Source organism: Tasmannia lanceolata, unplaced genomic scaffold (genome assembly GCF_043159265.1).
Source record: "Tasmannia lanceolata isolate RefF3 unplaced genomic scaffold, GAP_Taslan_0.1 ptg000025l, whole genome shotgun sequence".
Classification (NCBI taxonomy): Eukaryota; Viridiplantae; Streptophyta; class Magnoliopsida; order Canellales; family Winteraceae; genus Tasmannia; species Tasmannia lanceolata.
In genome coordinates, this window is record NW_027518702.1 from 8,467,384 (window position 1) to 8,487,401 (window position 20,018).

At 38.2% G+C, this 20,018-nt stretch overlaps 1 long non-coding RNA gene across 1 annotated transcript; it reads right to left on the bottom strand.

Moving 5' to 3' along the window:
* Positions 1 to 4,751: 4,751 nt before the first annotated feature.
* On the bottom strand, positions 4,752 to 15,247 carry LOC143857474 (uncharacterized). Its single transcript, XR_013238666.1, has 2 exons — positions 15,113 to 15,247; positions 4,752 to 4,920 (listed from the first exon to the last, which is right to left on the bottom strand). It is a non-coding gene; the product is annotated as an uncharacterized LOC143857474 (long non-coding RNA).
* Positions 15,248 to 20,018: the final 4,771 nt, after the last annotated feature.

Sequence of the window (20,018 nt, forward strand, 5' to 3'; positions counted from 1 at the left end):
GACTCTATTGCTATGTGGTTACTTCTTATGGAGGCTTAGGATTATATGTGGACTATGAGGCCTTCACCAATGGGGCTAGTATGTTGACTATGTGGGTTCCATCAGTGGGACGAAACGCTAGCCCTGTCGACAGGTACGTGATATGTGAGGAACTAGTTTTGACACCATGGGCGGTCAGTGATAACAATAACACGTTTTTGGACTAGGCCGATGACCTTGAAGTGGTATTGCTCTGTGTTCGACTTTGTTCATCGATCAGCACAATCCTTGTTACTTTTGAGATAATACTTATGATCTATGATTTTGTTGACCCATTTGCTATTTGTTCAACTTTGTTTATTGGTCAACATAATACTTGTTACTTTTGTGTTGGCATCTATGATCCATGATTTTGTTGACTATGCTACTCTTTCGTTTAGCTATTACTTGTGGTTACCTCTTCAATCCATAATACCCATTTCATTTTGAACTTGATACTTTGATTGGTCACATTGTTCGTGTTGGAGTTCCACGCAAAAGCAATAGTCCCACATTGGACTTGTGAAATGGATGTGTGTTGGATTGCTTTTCTTGTGCTTTGTGGTTTTCTTGTTCGTGGCTATTTTCTTGATTCGCAGATAGAAGGGGGAAATTTATCATCCTCGTTGTATCCGTGTTTCCCCAACAAACTGGTATCAAAGCCAACACCCTTTTTCGGCCCAAATCCTTTCACAACTAGCCTTGCTTTGTACTTCATATTCTTCTTGTCATCTTCATTCTTCACTTTGAATACCCACTTGTTCTTCAAAGCTCTTCGACCCTTTGGCAATTCAACCAACTCATAGGTTTTGTTCTTATGCAAGGAATTAAGCTCTTCTTGCATAAACTCCAGCCACTATTCCTTATGCTCATATTTCATAGCTTCTCTGAAGCTTTCAGGTTCACCTTCTGTGAGTGTCACATACTCTGATGATGGATATCTAGTGGATGCCTTCCTTTCTCTTTCTGATCTTCTCAAGATAGATGGTTCATCTAGAGAGGGCGGCTCCCCCTGCTCAGTATCACCATGCACATCCTCATGCACATTTTCATCTATTTTGTTCCTCAAGCCTACCCCAAGCCTGATCTTCATCATTTTCAGTTTGTTCCTCATCATCATTATCATCAAATGTAAGTAAGGGGACTTGAGCTTCTGGCAGCTCAACTATGGCCTCTTTTTGTGTTTCTTGCTTACAAAAATAAAAAATCGTCTGATCTTCGTGAGAAAACACATCGCGACTTCTATGCAACTTCTTAGCCTTGGGATCCCATAACTTGTACCCAAATTCATCATCACCATAACCCAAAAATACACATTGGGTTGCCTTGTCATCGAGCTTGCTTCGATTTTCCTTAGGCACATGCATGAAGGCCTTGCATCCAAACACTCGTAAGTGTGAGTAGGACACATCTTTGCCTGTCCATACTCTTTCTGGCACCTCTCCTTCTAATGGCGATGAAGGAGATCGATTTATCAAATAGCACGCTGTACACATAGCTTCACCCCAAAATTCTTTAGGTAACTTTGCCAATGAAAGCATGCTTTGAATTCTTTCAACTATTGTGCAGTTCATTCTTTCTACAACGCCGTTGTGCTGTGGCGTGTAAGGGACAGTCTCCTCATGTCTAATGACAGGAAATCTTCAGATTCCTCTCACTCTCAGGCATTAGTCACTGAAGAACGGGGGAGATCAAAGGACAGGAAAAATTACAGCCGAAGCAAATCGAGAGGAAGATCAAAGTCCAGAAGTGAAATAGTTTGTTTTCATTGCAAGAAGCTTGGACATATAAAGAAGGATTGTAGAATATACAAAAGTGAGCAAAATAAAGGAAAAAATGGCCAAGGAAGTAGAGAAACTCAAGAAACCACCGCAGTGGCATCGAGTGACGTTGTGATCTTCTCGATATGTGGTGAAGGTTGTGTTAGCACAGCGTCTAATGGGTCGAATTGGGTAGTTGACTCAGGAGCCTCCTTCCATGCTATCTCACACAGAGATTTCTTTACCACGTACAGGTCAGGCAACTTTGGTTCGGTAAAGATGGGAAATGACGACGTATAAAAAATTATTGGCATTGGTGATGTTGGCATTACCACCAATGTTAGTTGCAAGTTGATACTCAAGGATGTGAGGCATGTTCCTGACCTCAGATTGAATCTAATCTCAACTGAAAAGCTTGATGATGGAGGGTATGTATCACAGTTTGGCAATGGACTTTGGAAGTTGAGAAAAGGCTCTCTTATTGTGGCAAGAGGCAAGCTATGTTGCTCCCTCTACAAGACAGAAGGTCTGCTATCTAAGGGCGAGATAAATGCTCTTGAAGAATCTCAACCAGATTTATGGCATCGGTGACTTGGGCAGTTAAGTGCGAAAGTTTTGGAGATTTTGTTGAAGAACAATTCCCTTCCAAAACTCAAAGGTGCGTCCTTAACCCCTTGTGATTATTGTTTAGTTGGAAAACAACACAGGATTTTTTTCTCACATTCTAAAGCTAACTGGAATACTAACATCCTTGATTTAGTTTATTCTGATGTATGTGGCCCTATGACTGTGAAAACTCTTGGTAGTGCATTGTATTTTGTTTCTTTTATTGATGATGCATCCAGGAAAATTTGGTGCTATGCTATGAAGAGCAAAGATGAAGTGTTTGAAATCTTTCAGAGGTTTCATGTTATGGTTGAGAGGCAAATGTCTAAGGCATTGAAATGCCTCATCTCGGATAATGGTGGAGAGTACACCTCAAGAAAGTTTAAGGAATATTGTGTGAAGCATGGCATTCCCTCGGAGAAGATCTCGCAGTTCCACGTTGTCGCCACGTGGAGGGGCGAGATGGTCCACATTACTTCCGCGTGGAGGGGGAGATTGTTGGAGTTCCTCGCAAAAGCAATAGTCCCACATTGGTAAAGTGATGGGGATGGGTTATAAGGGAATGGGCACCCTCCCTCTAACGGCTAGCTTTTAGGGGTGAGTTCTACCCGGTTAGATTCCCTTCACATGGTATCAGAGCTGGGGCGTGGTAACTCCCGAAAATATCTCGGTAACCCCGGTGTGCCTCCGAGGACGGTGGAATTCCCTCGGAGAAGATCTCATAGTTCCCACATTGCCGTCGCGTGGAGGGTCGAGATGGTCCACGTTGCTTCCGCGGGGAGGGGGATTCCACGCAAAAGCAATAGTCCCACATCAGACTTGTGAAATGGATGTGTGGTGGATTGCTTTTCTTGTGCTTTGTGGTTTTCTTGTTCATGGCTATTTTCTTGATTCGCAGATAGAAGGGGGAAATTTATCCGCCTCGGTGTATCCGTGTTTTCCCAATAGTTCGACCCTTTGCTATTGGCATGCATATACTCCATTGTTGTAGCACACTATTATGTACTGGACTTCATATGACTGTGGTTGGGGTTCCACGCAAAAGCAATAGTCCCACATCGGACTTGTGAAATGGATGTGTGGTGACTGGCTTTTCTTGTGCTTTGTGGTTCTCTTGTTCGTGGCTATTTTCTTGATTCGCAGATAGAAGGGGGAAATTTATCCGCCTCGGTATATCTGTGTTTCCCCAACAGTTCGACCCCTTTGCTATTGGCATGCATATACTCCACTGTTGTAGCACGCTATTATGTACTGGACTTCATCTGACTGTGGTTTAATAATATTAAGATTTTGATCCTTGTGGAGATCTAGAGAATGAGTGCGATTTACATCATCAGTTATTTGAGTCTATTTAATCTAGTTTTGTGAGTATTTGTGTTGGAAAATATCTAATCTAGTGATGTTGGGTTAGAATGTAATAATGAGATTTTTTCTTTAAATTTTGCAAAACTTTCTAGTTTAGTTTATGCTGTGAATGAATTTGATATTATTTTGTTTAGCCTTATATACTTGTAGAGCTTTCTTTGTAGGTATACGGCGTTGTCACACGCTAGGCCGGTGTATGGTTTGGGTCATGACAGAAAAGTGGTATCAGAGCCTAGGCTTTATGTCCTAGGAATTAGAAATCTAAGAAGTGAGGATTGAAAGAAAACAATTTGGTTGTTAGAACCATGCAAGTTCTTAGCAAATTTTCGAGAGAATGATTTGTGACCTTCTAAAACTTAGAATGTAATCGATGACTTAGTAATCCAAAGGAATCTTAGGCATAATCTTGTGCATCGTGAGAACCTAGACAGATGATCTAGTAAGTTTTAAATATAGTTGATGACATTGGGAACTGGTGAAATGGTAGATTTGATTTTGCGCACTATGAGAATTTGGACTTGAGAATATGTGGACTAATGAGAGCTAATCCGTGAATGTGGAGTCTTGAAGAACCTATTTTATGACCTCGAGGGTCATTCAATATTAGTTATAAATTTATGAGCTATCCGACTTTCGTAATTTGATTCTGTAGATGATGAGAACATAATAAGTAAAATTTATAGAACTAGAAAACAAGATGTGATTCGCTGTGCCATCAGAGTCAAAGTGAGAGGTATGATTTCATATCTTGATCTTTTCAAAAAAAAATACATGGAGTTCTGAAGTGTGTTCAAAGAAGTGCAGGAATCATTTAAGATTATTGATTTAGTAGAATCATGTCACGCCCCGGCCCGAGGTGTGCAAGCCAGGGACAAGTGCGACAGCCGCCACATGACCGTAGGGTCGCCCCCACGAGTACGCAAGGCTCAATCTCATTTTACCATCCAATATATACAGAGCTGCTAAATAATTGTAGAAACATGATTTATTTAAAACACTCAATCTTAGGAGTTTCTGATTACTTATTACACCATAACTAGTTATTTATTACAACACCTTGAGTACACCGTCTGAATAACTGAAATACAAGTAACCACATAGAAGCTGAAACCTTCTCCAACAATCTTCTTCTTAGGGATCCAACTAAGATCAGTCTATTGTTCTTCGATGCCTGGAATTTGTTTTATTCACATCAGCAAATAGCCAGTAGGTTTTCCGAATCTACATTAGCTAGTAGAAACAGACATGCATATATGGTAAAATAATTACCTTTGCACAAAGCACTTTCAATCACATAGTTTTGCAATATTCCACTTTGGAAAAACAATGATAATGAGCACTTCAAACCACACGGTTTTACAATATTCCACTTTGGAAAGTAATGATAAAGAGTACTTCAAACCACATGGTTTTGCAATATTTCACTTTGGAAAATAAAAGCAATGATAAAGAGTATTAATCAGTCTTCTCTGTGGCCAATTTCCAACCTTATTGGCAAGTAGCGTACCCCAAGGCGAACACTCATTCGCAGGACTCCCAGGTCCTAAAGCGCGCAATATGGTAATATCAATGGCCAAATGACTCCCTACTGACAGCTCAAGATCAACCTTATGAGAAAATAAACTTGATCGGTCTACGTGATCACGACCAGTGTACTCACCCACTGGTAGGTTGGTAGGTTGGGTACTAGGTCCCCATTGGTAGGTTGGGTACTAGGTCCCCACTAGAGATCAACCTTACTAGTGGAACCCATTCCAGTGTACTCACCCACTGGTAGGTTGGGTACACTCACCCACTGGTAGGTTGGGTACTAGGTCCCCACTACTAGTGGAACCCATTCCATACCAAGACTGTAGGTAAAAACATTTCAATTCTTTTTCTAATATCATGCAAATGATATTTGACCATGTTTCAAACCATTTGGAACTACCCAGTTCTAAATCGATTTAAATGTACAATCTCATAGCAATATATTTTATAAAATCAAGTTTGCAATAAGGTGCCAAATTAAAGCGATTATATTGAGTTCCAAAATCCTGCCAACATCAAGTATTCAAGGCATAAACAAGGTGTAATACTTCAAATCCAAAGTACCTTCCAATATCTTAAAGAGAATACTAATCTTTATATCTAAGTTGTAAAGTGGGAAACATGGATGTTATTCATATAGAATATGGATATATGGCAGAAAAATCGTAATACACTGACATAGGGTAGGATCACCTACCTCTTGCGTTAAATCCAAATATCTTATGACAAGTGCCAATTTGTTAGTGTCTTGTGGTACGGATGTTGCCTGCAAAGTTGTGGTTGTGAACTTTAGTTATCTATCCGTGATAATTTTCTAGATGTAAACCAAGTAGACACTTTAACGTTTTGATAGTGTTGTAGATGGCTGTAATCAAGACCGTTGATTTGTTGGAACATCATGAGGCAACCCATATGTTCCAAGTTTTACACCTAATTGAGGCCCATCTGTCCGATTATGAGCAACAATATATCAGGGCCTTAGCTTCTGATAGTAGGATCCTTAACATGGCCAACCATGCAAAGGGGTGGGGTGATTCAATCTGAAAGTTGCGTACATGGAAATGGGCCATGCTTGTGTCCATATGGGTCTATGAGGCTAATCACGTCCACAAAACACAAGTAATTAGTGATGCCCAAGGATAAAGATTTTAGCTTATAAGAGAGCCATTCTCCTAAGCCATATGTTTTAGTAGTTGCATTCCTTGTTGTTTATGAGTACTCTCCACTAATGTTCCTATGGTTGAGGGTGAGCAATTTAAGTGACTGCTATTCCTTTTTTAATATTGGAACCCACTGCCATTGTTTATCAGATTGATGTTAGTCCCACCAGACAAACTACATGACGTAGGTTCCAATATGTTTTGCCTTAGAGGTTGGACTGGCCATATAGCCTCTTCTAAGAAGTTAATCGAGCAAACAAAACACAAGTGAGCCGAGCATCCATGGCCAGTACTAACAACTTCTCTTCTTTACTTTCCAGCACAAGGAAATAAGGCTATTTCGCTTGATTGAGTTGGCATAATAACGTGTATACAACCCCCCTACTCCCCTTCTCATCCCTATATAAAATCTATATCCCAAACCATCCAGAGATACAACTCTCTACTTCACACAATCTTACCCCCCCCCCCCCCTCCCCCCCCACATTTATTTTTGTTGGGTTCACTTAGTATTAATTCCAAGCAAAAGAAAAGGAGTTAAACTAAGACATTGTGTAGACACCCCATTTTGACCGGGCACTAAACCTCTTTGTGTAAAAAAAAATTCTTTCAAATCAATGATCTAGGGTCCCAAGTTTCACCCTAGGGTAGCTTAGGGTCCCGGCTAGGTCCTTGCAAAATTTTGTTGGAATCCGTCCTAGTTTGCCTATCAAACGAGCGTAATTAGTAAGATAGTGTATATATAGTGTAGCAGAAGGGGAGTGATTTATCCTTTTCTGGGGTGGTCCAGTTAGTGTATTTTACAGTAAGGGGTTGTCCCAGACAACTAAAAGAGCATGAATTTATTCTCTAATTTTTCATTAAACATTTTCCTATGGACCACCCCATCAAACACAGAGCAAGTGTAAAAATGCATAGGGGTTGCCAAAAATAACTCAAGGGGCGAAATAATTAAGCAAAAATCTATAAATAGAGGCTTGGACCTCATTATCATTTCTAATCTAGGGTTTTGCTAATCTGAGAGAGAGAGAATGGATCTCACATTTTGAAACCCTAACTTCATCTTCTCCGGCGAGATCTCACCGGAATCCGGCAAATTCGGCCGGAGATCCGACTGCCGGAGTTTCTCCACATCATCTCTATCACATCCTTTTTATCTTATATTCAACCAAAGTCAAGATCCATACTTAAGAACCATAGATTTACATTCTAAAACCCTACATCTAACCCTAACTTCTTATATTTACCGGTAAGTTTCACCGGAATCCGGTGGATCTTCATGAAATCCGGTGTTCTACCTTCAATAAATCAAGTAGATCAAGTTCCTTCTCCCTCCTTTGCAGTGGATCTGAATTTATTGCAATACGTCAGAAATGAAGCTCTTCATTTGAGAAAAATTGCAGAAAGGAGTTTCATCATTTGGGAGAAAATCAGATAGAAATTGAAGAAGAGGGGAATTCCAAAGGAGATTTTTTGTGGAAATTTCTAGAGAAGAGCAGAGAGAGGGTTGAGAGTTGAAGGAATTTGTCCATCACATTCTCTCCAGCAAGCTTTGCCAGAATCCGGCAAAATGCCATTGATTCCGACCTTGACAACTTTTCCTAACTTTAGCCATGTTTTCATCACCAAGAATGGCGTGCTTGGATGATCTGTCCTATACGTGTCTCTCAAAACCCCAACACATTTCAAAACTCCAGCGAATTATTCTATCTGACTATGAGCTGCGGGAAGGAGACGAAGGAATCGCATTAGATCAAATCAGTTCGGTAAAAGAGAAAAAGAAGAAGACAATTTAAAGAGAGATTTGGATTTGGATTCGCTGGAACTGATTTCAGGTGATATTTCGGAAGTGCACATTTCGAAGAAGAATTTTTGAAGTGGTGGCCATGGAAGGCATCAACAAGGCTCCCTTGTGTAAGCAATTTCCACCTTTTTCCAAGCTGTTACTCAGGTATTGATTTCCCCTTTTCTCTTATTCTTATGAGTGTGAATATGATGGTTGTCATTGGTTATTTCCATTTTTTACCCAGTAGTTTTTTTTAGATCATTGATTGCCTATTTACAAAGGTTAAAAGGACTAAATTTTGATTGTGATCCAGGTATTTAGGTCTCATCCATAGATTAAGGAGAATATCTCTTTCCCTCTTGTTTTCTTTGGGCTGCTGTAACTCATTTTTTTTCTACACCCTTTTACCAATTGACCTTACTATCGTTCAGTTTTTGTTCTTAAAAAAAAAAAAAAACTCTCATCAGTTCATTAAATACTAGAACATTAGGTGTTAATATCATTTCCTTGGAAGACCACATTACTTCACTCATCCATTTTTCATTCCCCTAAAATCAATTTCTGTTAGTAGCTTCAAATATGCATCATATAGTCTATGAAATCAATGTTAAGTCTGTTGAGTAGAGCTAGAAGTGTAGTCATTAAGGGTCATAATAAGGGTATTAGTCTTCTGCTATTAATATTGGCTTCACCATGTTTCAATAAACACAGAAATTTAGCCAGTCCTTTCCATTTTAATGGGGTCATCATAGCATTGTTTTGGTGTAGGGAGATAACTTTTGGTTACTGTGTCCATGAATAAAAGACTGGATGAGTTGCTGTACTTGAGGAGCATGGTGGTGATGATATTTTCTTTATGACATTTTCATAGGAAATTCATATTTGCACTTCTCCATTCAGTGAAGCACTATTACACCTTTGATATTGATGAAATCAATTTTGATTACAGTTTTAAGTGCATGATATGAAACTTGAATAACCCCCACAGAATTGGAAAAGTGCTTAAATGTTTGGTCCTTGTTGTTAACACCATCACCCCTTTTGATAATGACGGCCCTTATACCCTTGTTTTGGTAGCCCTAACACCGTTGATATTGGCAGCTCTCACATATCTATAATAATGGCAGCCCTCACACTCTTATTATAATGGCAGCCCTCACACCCTTGATAATGTGCAGCCCTCACCTTGTTTTCACTTGTGTAGCCCTTTTTGCTTTGACATGCACAGCCCTCATACCCTTATGATAATAGCTACCCTCACATATCTATAATATAGGCTCATTTCTCACCCTTGTTTATATGATGATTCCCAGGTCATATTAATGATATAGAGGAGAATAAAAGTTACTGACATACGCACTTTCATGTTTTGACAATAGTGTACAACTCATTTTTTTAACACTGCTTGTATAGCAGATACAATAAGCTTTTGTTATATGATACGAATGCCATAGGTTGAGATGTTTATTCAGCTTGTAGAAATCAGTGGGTTTTGAATTCCACCCATTCATATGTCCTCTGTCATGTCTCATTTTTAGGGATTTTAGTTGTGTAATTCAGCACATGTTTTGTCATGTCTTGTTACCCTGTTATGCGCTCATCGGTTAGGCAATTTTCATAGAATTTGGAAGGGAAAATCAAGTCTTGTTTTGTGTACTGTTGGAGGCAATTTTTTTTAGTTCAGCTTTATTTTATGGGTGTGTTCAGTTGAAAGTATTTTCTAGTTTAGCTATGTCTTTGTGTATGCTTAATTCAAACAATGTTTCAGCTTAAGTGTGTGTTTATTCGCACATAATTTTAGTTCAACCTGTTTTATTCAAGGTGTTTATTCATTTAGGTTCAGATACATGGATGTTTTGGTCACATTTCACTCAGCATATGTATATTTGGCTTTGCCTTGCTTTGGTTTTATTGAACTCATAATACACTAGTTAAGATTTTCAAATATCAAAGGAATTGTGAGCAAGGTTTAGTTTTTATATCAAAATGATCATTCAGGTTATGCCATTACAACTGCTGAATTTTTTTAAACTGACTGGACATCAGTTCATGCTTGTAAAGTAGCTTCAATAGTTGACAATTCCCATACAACTTGTGATATGATGAGAAGGCAATTGTAGAATTAGTTGACCTTATTGTTTTTACATATATCATCAGATCAGGTGTATGTTTATTTTCAGACTAATGTACATGTTCAGGAAATGATTTTTTTTTATGATTGAGGGTTATTTTAGGAACATGAATTTTATATATATCAAAGACAAGTAGTGCAAATAGTGAAACGAAGTCGTATTATTGATTTATGCACTACCAGTTGACAACTTACGCTTCCTTGTGTCATTTTGAATTCAAATGATGAGTTCTTCATTAAATCTAATCAGCTAGGTGGAGTACTTATGTATGATATTCCAGGGTGTGTTTAGGCTCTTCTATCACTTGTTGGTTGGTCGTACAAACACCTTATGTATTTTGTGCTACTCATCTATTAAGCAAGGTATACATCATTCTTATGTAAACTGTCTTGTAGTTTATCATTATCTTATAAGAACCCTTCAAAGAAAGTATTACATGATGTTTTGAATGTAGAATGGGGAGTTGGGATAGAGAATCAATAGCTAATGATAGCTTGCACTGAATTTTTCATGGCATAACATTAATACAGTTCTGTTGTTTTGATGTTTTTACTCATAAATTAGTTACCTTCATAGATTCTTTTAAAAAAAATATTAATAGTACACAGTTTAAACAAAGTAATAGGAAGTTATAATTTCTCCCAAGTATTGAAAATAGTACTACTTATCTTTGTCCTTATAAAATCTAGTTCAGTTCTTCTCATCAGCTTACAGTACAAAGGATTGCAATGCTATTATATTCCATCATCTAATGCTTTATTGTATTTAGGTGCATTTAGAAGAATCTCATTGCAAGGGCAATGGAAGAGTCATCTAGAGCCCCTTTAGGAGACAAGGTATGTCTCAGTAGAAAAGTCAATATCCTTTGGAGACAAGCTTTGTCCCATTAGTGAGTCAACCCATAGGAGACTACCTCAAGTCTCATAAGCCGCACCCCTACTAGTTAAAGACCAACTTGGTCTGGTAGTTGCCCTAACCCTATTTATCATTGCAGGTCAATGATAAGGATACTTGGAGCCCACCTCTGTGTCTAGGAGACTTGCCCAGTCTCATTAAACCCTTTATCTGTTCTTATTCTAGGAGACCTTCTTTAGTCTAGTTAGCAGTCTCTTAGAGCTTATAGATTAGGAGTCAGTCTATAGACTAGGAGTCTATCATTTAGTTAGGAGTTTGTCCTCTAGTTTTAGGAGTCAGTCTTTCAGGAGTCTGTCTTACTGTCATAGAGTCATATGAGTCTGTCCTATCGTCATAGAGAGCTAGGATTCTGTCCAACCTTTCATCAAGTCATGGGATTCTGTCAAACCCTTGCGAAGTATAGGATTCTGTCCAACCTTTGCAAATCTTAGGAGTCTTTCCTGCCCCTATAGATGTTTAGGAGTCTGTCCTTTCCTTTTTAGGAGTCTGTCCTATAGTATGTGGATCACGGAGTGCAGTCATATAGGTTCCTTTTTACTAAAAGGGTGAAAACATTCTAAAAATCCAAAAACATCTGATAAACCAGAAAACTTCATAAAACTTCAAAACATCTGAAAAAGTCATGAATCATTAGGAGTGGTTAGGAAAATCTGTTTCGAACTACGTTGGGTTGATCCCCTTCCACGGGGTACGTAGGCAGCTTAGGGTCCTTATCCTAGGTTCAGTCAAACTTTTCAAAATAAACATGTTCAAATCATTCAAAAACACAAAAATTCTTCAAACAAATCCCCTTCCACGGGGTACGTAGGCAGCTTAGGGTCCTTATCCTAGGTTCAGTCAAACTTTTCAAAATAAACATGTTCAAATCATTCAAAAACACAAAAATTCTTCAAACAAATCTTTTACAAATATTTTTCGAAAAGATCTTCCCCTAGAGTTAGGAGTCTGTCCTGGTTATGTTAATGCTTTATGTGTTTCGTGTGAGTGTCCCTAGAGTTAGGAAGCCTCGATTTGTGGTCGATTAGACACTTAGTCGAGCCGATGGTTAGATTATGATGCACTTAGTTAGCCCATTATTTTCCTTATGACATACAACCTAGTTACACATAGGATGTAGGGCCCACCTGCATTAGACTATGTTGACTTGCATTAGTTTAGGACCATATAGGTATGTCTAAAATACTTGAACAACTTAAACATGAGTCGAGTCGTGTCGTGTCGAGTCTAGTGTCGTCGAGGCACATTTAGACATCGTAGCTTAGAATAGGCCACCGAACTACGTTGACTCTGATTCTTCTCGAGGCCGGGATACGTAGAGCAGCCGGGATGGCCATCCTGGTCCGAGTCAAGTATCAATTAGAATCTTAGGATTTATTGTCTTAAAGTCATAGGGGTTTGTGGTCTGGTATTTGTTTGTATGTTTGAGTGATTTCTTTCTTTAAATATGCCTCTTGTGTGATTTTGGTTGTGTGGCTTGTCACTTGTTATGATTTCGTGCATAGGAGCATGCTAGTGTGCTTTTTCCTGGGATGTTGAGTGATCACTTTCTTTAGTTGATTCACATGCTTAGCTGTATCATTTATCTGTTTACTTATCTCCTGATCATATGCTTAGTTGTAGCACTCATATTCTTAGATACAGCTTTTTACTTTTGTTGATTATTACTTTTGCTATCATCTACTGATATTTGCTCACTGTGCATGTTCGTCTCTTTAGCTGTAGATGTGCATGTGTATGTTTACTGTTTACTTAGATGAGTTGAGTTAGAATTAGATGAATGTATAGAGATTGGTAACAGGGTTATCTGTTATCAGATCGATACTAGTCTTCTACACCTCTTTATGAGACGGTGGATTCTAGTATTCATTCTAATGACAGATGATACTGGTATTAATTCTCTCTAGGCATGGATGTTAGACATGATGTATGGAGATAGGCAGCAGTTTTATCTTATATTGGATAAACATTAGTCTTTACGCCTCTCTAAGAGACGTTAGATTCTAGTGTTCATTCCAATGACAGATGACACTGATATCAACTCTTCTTAGGACTTGTGTGTTTTCTTTTCTTTATCCCTCCCCGAGACATGCATGCTTAGGTAGATGTCTTCTCGGGTATATCCGTTTCCATTTCACATGATTTTCGTCCAAAATTCTTCAAAGTTAATATAAAATGGCATAAGAGGCCGGGTGTTTACACTCGGGCGAATTGGGGGTGCCTAACACCTTCCCCATTTGTCATTAGGCACGAACTTTTGTATCTCTGGTTATTCGTTGTGACAGAGTATAGTATGGGATCCAGGGCCTACTTCCTTGGATGACGACTCTGAGTTATTTTAGGTACGTCTCGATTCCGGGTTAGTCCCCGAATTAAGAGGTATCTCGTTTTACATCGCCACTCATGCTGTGAGAGACACTCTTTCGAGAGTTCCTTGGTAGAGCTCTCCTTCATATGTGGAGATCTCAGATGATCGACGTGGATCTCGTATCTTCGCTAGTTTCCTCGGGATCAGGGTCCACACAATGCAAAAAGAACTGGGTTGTGGATTTGTACCTGTGTTAAGATTGGGATTAGAACAAGGAGGTGATTGCAACCTTGGTGGAAAAGTTTCGATACACAATGATCAATGGGTGATTCCCGTGTATTTGCTAAGGGGAAGGGTCTCTTTAATGGGTGGATAGAGAGTTGAGAGTGGGTAGTATTGATAGATTTCATTTATGGCTTTATGGCTGTGGCAGGGAGATGAGGTATCTAATTGAAAGAAGGCATGGAGAGGGAGACAGAGTATACTGTTTTGGGGTATCACATTTAAGGGGTATCACATTTAAGCAAAGGGATGGAGATGTAAATGGAGTGGGGCCCTCTATCCTCAACCCGATTCCACACTTCAAGACACTTGCAAACATGAGCCCAAAATTCATAAGTACACCCAATGTAAAGATTGATAGTCTTGCTCCAATTGATAAGGGCACTCTATGCCCAGAGCTCAACTTTTAACCACTAGCTAAATTGGTAAAGACACCTCTTGCCTTGGATTCCAATTGATGCCCACTAATGTAATTGATAAAGCCACCTCCCAAGGGAACATCACAGGCTTAATTTGATAAGCACACTCAATTTCAAAATAATGGTCATTGACTCAACTTTGGTAATGACACTCCTTTTCTAATAAATGATCATAGGTTCAACTTGATAATGACAACCTATTCCAAGAATAAATCAACGACTGGTTTTTGATAAAGACACTCCATTGTGGATAAAAAAATTTAACGCGTGTGTGTGTGGGCCGGGGTATTATAAATCAGATTTGAGAAATACCATATATGGTGAGACATCGTAAAGACAGGTCAGTTATGTGGAAATTTTGTGTAGCCAAGATAGTAGATAAGGGGATAACCCCTTATCTGTTTTTATTGTATCTTTTCTTCTTCTTCTCTGTTTCTTCTTTCTTGTTTTGTTCTCTGGTTGCCCCTTCTCGGGTTCTTCCTTGTCATTTTTTCTTATTATTGCGAATCGCTATTTCAAAAAAAAAAAAAAAAAAAAGGAGATAAGGGGATAACCATAGATCTATCGATTTGTAAATGAGAAATTTGAATTATAGTTCGAATAGACTGAATGGCTACCTAGTATGAGTATGTAGACTGTCTTGAAAGGAAAGTAAAAGATGACAAAATATTATCTTCGGATCTTCCATATACGAAAAAAATGAAGACAAAGATGATAAAACTTTACATAGATATCCCGGATCCGAAAAATATTGCTTAGGGCTCTTTCTGAAGAAAATAATCCCCATCATTATAGTAAGATTAGAAGCACTAACTCAAGGAAAATCACCCATACCTGGAGAGAAGCCAATGCTGCTGCTGACTTGCTGTCCAAAAGATCATAGCCATGGAAGGATATTTCTATTCCTCTCTCCCTCTGTCCTCAAAATCTGTTAAGTTGTCTGTCGCTGAATAGAGCTGGAACAGTTTTTCAAAGATTGTAATTTCCTTTATTTTGTTTTGTATATCTGTTGGGGGTCTGCCTAACCCCAGCTTATCAATAATAAATAAAATAAAATTAGAAGCACTACTCCTGATTTTTAGGGTATTGACCAAAGTACCCTTAAGGATGATCCTAGAACTATTTGCCATTTGGGGTAAAATGGATGGCACAATATAGAAACTTCAGCAAGTCAGGATTAATAGCATGTTATATTTTGTATTGTAATATTTGCCCTCTAAAAGGCGTATTATTGTCATGTAAATATTCTTAGTTAATATAAATAGCGGCCAATGTCGTAACTGGCAAATGGTTGCAGAATTATCTCAATCTTGCAACTTCTTTATGGTATCAGAGTGCAGTTGATCTTCCACGCACCATCTTCATCCTTATCCTTTCTTCAAAAATTTTTTGTTCAGAATCTACATAGCCTATTTCTTCTCACTTTTCACCTATTTCGTCTCCCTTTAACGCCTATTTTCTCTCAATTAACATATTTCTTCTCAATTTAACGCCTATTTCTTCTCCTTTTTAACGCCATTGTTTCCTCTAATTTTCGAAATATCTTTCACTTTTTCCTATGGCTTCTTCGACTTCAGAACCACCTACTGTTCTTGACCAAAACCTGCCATCCTCCAACTCATCTGCATCTTCCCAACAACTACCTTCACATCCATAATTTGAAATCACAAACATCAAATCTCTTGTCAACATAAATTTAGATCAAGAAAATTTTATACTTTGGCAAACAATTTTTATTCCAATTTTAAATAGTCACGATGCTTTATCTCATGTTGATGAAACTTCTTTGCCTCCTCCATCAACAATTCTAAACGAATCTGAACAACCAATAGTAAATCCAGACTACCTTACTTGGAAATGTGTTGACGACATAATTGTCTCTTGGTTAAATGCAACTTTTTCTACAGACGTTCTCAAACACATCTTAATTCCTTACCAATCGAACACATCTTAATTCCTTACCAATCCCTTAACGCACGTCAAACATGGATTGCAATTGAAAAACTCTTTCACGATCAAGCAAATGCTCGCTATCTACAACTAAAAATTGCATTTAATGATCTTAAAAAAGGCCAACAAAACAATGGATGTATTTCTTCAAGAAATTAAAACCATTTCAGATTCTCTCACTGCTATAGGACGTCTTTTAGATGATGATGATCTCATCATGCAAGCGCTATGCGGCCTACCTTCTGAATATGATAGTTTTGTGGCTGCAGTAACTGCCCACCCCCCATTGCCTAAATTTGATCAAATCCATCCAGTTCTTCTAGCCCAAGAACATCGTGTAATTCAAAATCATCCATCCACTCCATCTCTCGACAAGGCATTGTTTGCTAATCTTGGTCGTGGATATCGTGGTAGTCGAGGCGCCTATTCTCGTAGTGGAAGAGCCCTATATCCCAATAACAATACTTTCTATTGACGTGGTAGAGGAAATCAAAACTCAACTTTTGTCTATCGAGAATATAATCAGTCCCGTAATTTTACTCGACCAATTCCTCCTAGTAACTCGGAAAGTATTCTTGGTTGCCTTCCATTTCCCCTTCGAAACGTGATATCTGCCAAATTTGTAGCAAACCACAAATCATGTTGCACTCGATTGCCGAAATCGCTACAACCAATCTTACACTGCAGATCATCTTCCTCAATCCTTCGCTGTAATGAATTTCAATGACACTTCTAATCAACCATGGTACCCTGACACTGGAGCGTCATCACATATGACTCCATTAGAAGGTACAGTTTCTACTACAGTCCCTTACAAAGAATCTGACAAAATCTATGTGGGAAATGGTCAACTTCTTCCCATCTCCCACATAGACAAGCCAATTTAAAAAACCCGTACTCATCATTTTAAAATGAATGATGTTTTAGTTGTTCCAAATCTAAAGAAATATCTTCTGTCAGTACAAAAATTTTCTTCTGATAATAATGTGTCTTTTGAATTCACTTCTACTAGTTTCTGTGTTAAGGATTTGGCGACGAAGAGACCACTACTACATTGCAGTAATTGAGGATCTTTATATCCTCTTTCTCCTTCACAAGCTCGTGTCGAACCTGCAAGAGAAGAATCTTTTTCTGCCGATCGTATTTCAACAACAATTTGGCATAATCAACTGTCATCCTAGCCTTCCTTCAATCCAATATATCTTTCGTTCTGTTTTTCATGAACCTTGTACAAAATCTATGAATTATGTATGTAATGCTTGCGAAATTGGCAAAAGTACAAGATTGCCTTTCACTGTATCTCCATCTCGATCTAAAAAACCTTTAGAATTAATTCATTCTGATGTTTGGATGTCTCCAGTCTCTTCTTTCTCTGGCTTTAAATATTACGTATTATTTTTGGATGATTATTCAAGATTTTCATGGGTCTTTCCTCTCAAAAAGAAATATGAGGTTTTTCATCATTTCAAAAATTTCAAATAAAAAATACAAAATATTCTCCACCATAGAATTAAAATTTTCCAATGTAATGGTGGCGGAGAATATGTTAATAATACTTTTCAGGAGTTTTTAAATGAAAATGGAATTCAAATTCGACTATCTTCTCCGTACACTCCGCAACAAAATGGGGCTTTAGAACGCAAACAAGCTAACACAAGCTAGTCTACTACCACCATCCTTCTGGGTAGAAGCTTTATTGACAGCAGTACATGTTGCTAATTTGTTACCTTCAAGAACTTTAAATTCTCAAATTTCTTATTATCTATTTATCAAATACTTCCCAACTATAATTTTCCACGTGTTTTTGGTTGTCTCTGTTATCCAAATAAATCTTCTACTGCTCCACCCTGTTCTTCTATATGTATCTTTATAGGATATGCTCAAAACAATCAAGCTTATAAATGCTTAGATTTAAATAATAATACTGTTCTTATCTCTAGACATGTCCCTTTTTTCGAACATCATTTTCCTTATATTCGATATAATAAATCACAAAGTCTCGACATAACCGAATCCACTTTAAAAACCCAACTTCAACTTTATTGCCCAACTTCACACGTTCGTTAAATTTTTCTAATTTAAAATCATCAAAACTTATCTACTCACCCATCTTAGCATCCCACGTCTCCCCTCCAACTGCTCCCACACATAATAATGTTTTCCCTTCATTCTTTCCTTCAAAATTCAAATTCAAGTGATTCAACAGAACGAGAAAAAGAACTTTTAACTACTTCATTCAAATACTACTACTAAATACTAATATTCCGGATCAGCAACCTCCTCCTTTTTCTACCGATATTGTCTCCAAGCCAACGAAAATTTCTCATCAGAATTTAAATATTAACGAACGTGCTTCCACCCATAAAATGACTACACGTTCCCAATCTGGTATACTTCACATCTGCAAATAAACATTCTCATTGGAAGGAAGCAATGTCTTCGGAATATAATGCTCTTCTCGCAAATAATACTTGGGATTTAGTTCCCTTACCACCAAACAAAAACATCATAGGTTCAAAATGGGTTTACAAGATTAAACTTAAATCAGATAGTACTAGTAGTGTGGAGCGTTTCAAAGCTATATTGGTCGCGAAAAGATACAATCAAAGGCCTGGTTTAGATTACGACGAGACGCTCACTCCAGTAGTAAAACCCCCAACGATTGGTATAGTCCTCTCTCTCTCTCTCTCTCTCTCTCTCTCTCTCTCTCTCTCTCGCAATTTCTAGAAAATGGCATCTTCGTCAACTTGACGTTAAAAATGTGTTTCTACATGGCGAACTAAAAGAAGAAGTTTATATGACGCTATAGAGAAAGACGGATTTCACAACACCGGGAAATCCTCTTCTCAAATAGTGAAACCAAAGTTTACACTAGCCCAAGATGAACAACCAAGTAGAAGAAGAACAATGCCCAAAAGAAATGTGCTTCAATATATGATAGAAAGAACAACACTACAAGATAAACAACAATAAAAAGAAGAAAGCTCCAAGAGGAAAGCTTGCACACAAGAGAACTTCAATGGAGCTTCAATGGAGTCTGGGTAGTGGAGAATCTCTACCAAAGTGAAGTTAAAAAATGAGAATACGCTTAGTCAATGAAAGGAAAGAGAAAATAGCTTAGGTAAGTGGTAGTGGGTATGAGAAAGTTGTGTCATTAATGCTTAGAGAAGTGGTGGGTTTGGAGTTCCAAGTAAGGGTTTGAATTTGAAATAGGTAGGTAGTGGGAAAAGATGGAGCAAACATGTGTGGCTCACACATGTGCAAGCTAGGCCAACAAAAGACCAAAATGCCCATGGACACAAAATACATATTTCTTCTCACTACATCACTCAAAATAAAAATAAAATAAAGTTACCCAAAAAATACACTTTAAAATTTAACACTCCCCCTTATAGTGATTTTTTGGAAACTACTCCAAGATTACCCCGAAGTAGCTCAAATGGTCCTTTAAAAAGTGACTTGGTAAAGATGTCGGCAATGTTCTCTTTGCTTCTCACTTCCGCTACACCAATTGTACCATCTAACACCTTTTCACGAATGAAATGATGCTCGATCTCAATATGCTTTGTTCTTGCATGACAAACAGGGTTTGTGGCAAGTTTGAGGGCACTTTGGTTGTCACCAAGAATAGTCGTCGCCTTGTGAATAGGTAAATGAACATCTTCAATCAACCACCGCAACCAAACACATTCTTGAGACGTAAGAGCGGCGGCTTTATATTCCGCTTCCGTTGTTGAAAGAGACACCGAGTCTTGTTTCTTACTACACCAAGAAACACCCGCCGATCCAC